The sequence below is a fragment of the Galeopterus variegatus genome, unplaced genomic scaffold (genome assembly GCF_000696425.1).
Source record: "Galeopterus variegatus unplaced genomic scaffold, G_variegatus-3.0.2 Scaffold2307, whole genome shotgun sequence".
Classification (NCBI taxonomy): domain Eukaryota; kingdom Metazoa; phylum Chordata; class Mammalia; order Dermoptera; family Cynocephalidae; genus Galeopterus; species Galeopterus variegatus.
Window position 1 is genome coordinate 274,416 of NW_007728418.1, and position 3,865 is coordinate 278,280.

Genomic DNA, 3,865 nt, shown 5'->3' on the forward strand with positions numbered 1-3,865 from the left:
CTGGAAATGAAAACTTGATTTCTTCAGAGGATATATTTGTTAAGAAAGCCTCGAAGCCAAGCATGACATAGTTACCTATAATATTCTGCAGACCAGGACGTGGCTTCTTTGGCACTCAGTGGACGCTTCCATGAAAACAAAGCACCTTAGTCTCATGCACATAATAGAGTTGGCCATCTCAAGTACGCAGGTACTTTCAGTTGGTGGATTCATCATCACTTGTTTCAAAAATAAAATTATACTGTAGAAATATGATTGTGAACAAATGATGAATACTCTCTGAAGAGGACCTGTTGTGAGGCACCCTCCTGCAAGAAATGTACTTACACATCACTTGTGCAGAAAAGGGCAGTTTATTCACTCTAGCTGGCCAGCATCTATCTCCCAAGGTGCAACCAAGGAAGAGCAGCATCGGGCTTTGGTCTTGTGGGGTTTTTAAAGACAAAAACTACATCCCATTGGCACATGGGTTTTGCCAGGTGCACAAAGCAAGCTAGGGAGCTAGGTCACAGAGGCCGAGAATGAGCCATGTGAGCAATCAAGCATACAAGTTTTCATTGTGTATGGTTCCTGTTCCCATGCAATTGTTTTTATTTCTATGAGAAGGTCAAAGATTTCTCATGCAGAAGGGGGGGGGGGTAGTCTGCCTGTCAGACAGGGGGCAAAATGGAGTTACTTAGTTTAAGCAAGCAATTCTACAGAAGCAGATAGCGTATGTTATGAGGGTGTAGGGAGCTCTATTTCATTCCAAACTCCTCTTTAGGAAGGAATCAAATCATTGATTCATCGGTACTTAGTTTGTTGTACTTAGTATGTAAACAAGGAGTTTGACTGACTGTTCATTAACCAAGGTGACCAGGAAAAAGATTTTCAAACCAATTTTTATTATTACCATATGACTCTTTTCTTTCTTTAATGTATTTTTTGACTAATGTAAGGCTGTCTCTAATAACACCCGAATGGCTGGTATGGAAACAACAGGTTTGCCTAGAGCCATATATAATCCACCTTGTTAGTCTGATTGTGTGGATTATATATGGGTACATCTGTTGCTGCACATTCAGATAGGTTCAGCCTCTGTGTAGGACACAATGACAGCAGCAAAGAGGATTAAAAAATTAACTTTTTACAACATTGTCAGATTGACCACTTGGTATAAATCTTTTTATCAAAGCAGTTTACATTTTTAAATTGTTATTTAATTGGAAAACCTCTCAATAAACTAGGAATAGAAAGCACCTTTTTAAATCTAATAAAGTGCATCTACAAAAAACCCACAGCTAACATCATACTTAATGGTGAAAAACTAGGTGCTTTTCCCATAAACTGAAGAATAAGGCAAGCATGCCCATTCTTGCCATTTTTATGCAGCATTGTGTGGGGCCAGCATTGTATGCTAGCCAGTCTGCTCATGACAAGGAAGGAGGTCCAGACTGGAAAGGAACAACTAAAACTGTCTTTATCCATAGACGGTATGGTCCTGTGTGTAGAAAATACTGAAGAATCCATACAAAAAGCTACTAGAACTAAACATGTTTGGCAAGTTTGAGGACTTGAGATTAAAATGAAAAAATCAATTTTACTTCTGTATACTAGCAATGAACAGTCTGAAAGTGAACTTAACAATTTCATTCACAATAGCATTGAAGACAATAATATGTTTAGGAACAAATTTAACAAAAGCATGAAAGACGTCTGTTGAAAACTACAAAATACTGCTAATAGAAATTAAAGACAATCTAAATAAATGTAGAGACATTTTATGTTCATGGACTAGAAGACAATATTGTTAAGATGTCACTTTTTCCCAAATTGATTGATAGATTCAATGTAACCCCTCTAAAATTCCAGGAGGCCTTTTTGTAGAATTGACCAATGCTTTTGTCAGTGGGTAGGCCTCTCTGACCAAGGGGTAAACCTGGCCTATTACCTGCTGAAGGGCCTGAAGAGACTGAAAAAGGCTATGGTTAGTGATTTTAGCAAGTTTATCATCTTTGAGGCAGGGCAACAGAGAGGGTGTCATTCCTTGTATATAGGAGGTGCATTTAGCCCTTAGGAGGGCAAAGGGAAGGAGGCTCACCCAGTTCTCACCAGTTTCTAGTTTAATTTGTTAAGTGTTTCTTTTAAATTCAGATTCATTTGTCCTTCCTGTCCTGAACTTTGTGGCCTATACATATAATGTAAATTCCAATTTATTTTTAATGTTTTAACTAATAATTGGGAAATTTGGGCTGTGAAAGCTGGACCATTGTCAGACCCCAAGGTTACAGGTAGGCCGAATCTGGGGACAATTTCTTGTACCAATATTTTTAGGTTTCAGTTTTGGTAGGAAAGGCTTCTACCCATCTAGAAAAAGTGTCTATGAACACCAAAAGGTAGTGATACCCATATCATCCAGGTTTTACCTCAGTGAAGTCAATTCCCCAGTGTTCGCCAGGGTTGGTTCCTTGTGTTCTGGTTCCAACGGGCAGCCTTGATTTTGGCCCTGGATTTACTTGTGAACAAATTTCATATCTGATAACAATGTCTTTTGTTATTTTGTCAAGATCTTGGATGTAATAATATTTTTTAAAAGTTCAGTTAATTTTGTGGATCTAAGGTGTTTTCCTCAATGTATTTGTTTAATCAGCAATCTGCCTAGAGCCTGTGACAAAAAAATCCTGCGGTCTGGCAGAATTTTCTAATTCATGGCATTGTTGGAGGCTTTTAAGATCTTAGCATGTTTTACTTCTTTTTTAGTATAATGGGGAGTTGGCAGCAATTGAGGTGCTGGAACGACTATTAAAGAGTCAAATGGCCCCATTGGTTTTAATGTGGCCTCTTTGGCAGTCAAATCTGTAGCAGTGTTGCCTTGGGTCTCAAATGAGTTATCTTTCTGGTGCCCCAGATAATGTATGATGGCCACTCTTTTTGGATACCATATGGCCTCACGGAAGGCTAGTATTTTTGCTTTATTATTTATTTATTTATTTTGATATTAATAGTCCTCTCTGTTTGTATAAGGCCCTGTGAACATGGGCAGTGGCAAAAGCCTATCTATTGTCAGTATAGATGTTAACAGTTTTATCTTTCCCATGCTTTGAAGCCTGAGTTAGGGCTATGAGTTCAGCCTTCTGAGTAGATGTTCTTTGGCTTAAGGCTTGAGCCCAAATGACCCAATCTAAAGTTACCATGGCTGTCCCAGCATACCTGATTCCATTGGAGATGAAACTGCTTCCATCAGTGAACAGCATTTCATTAGGCTCTGTCCAGGACACATCAGTCAGTTCTGGCCAGAGGCCTTGGAGAGTCTCGATTGTTCCGAGGCAGTCATGGACAGGCTTGGTTGGGTTGTCATCCTGGAGGAGGGTAGCCAGATTTAGAGCCATGGTTCTTAAGGGCTGATCTAGAAGTAAAGCCTGATACTGGGTGAAGCAGGAGTTGGTGAGCCAACGTTCAGGTGAAGAGAGTCTGTATGGAGTGTGGGGGGAGCACTAAGCGTATGTCTTGTTGGCCTCTTTTACCAGTAAAGCAGTTGTCATTATGGCTCAGAGACAGGTTGACCATCCTGTGGCTTCACTGTTCAACCTCTTGGAGAGGTAGGTGATAGGCCTCTTCCATGGTCCCAGGGCTTGGGCTAGCACCCCCTTGGCAATACCTCACATCTCGGCAACAAATAGGCTGAAGGGCTTCATTGAATAAGGTTGGGGAATTTTTAAATCCTTGGAAGAGGTGAGTTCAAGTTAATTGTCCAGAGTATCCTCCCCCAGGGTCAGTCCATTCAAAGGCAAAGAGAGGTTGGCTTACTTCGGCCAGCAGGAAGCTGAAGAAGGCATCTTTAAGATCTAGCTTTTTGGTTTGTTTCTTTTCTGGACTATCTGTCCTT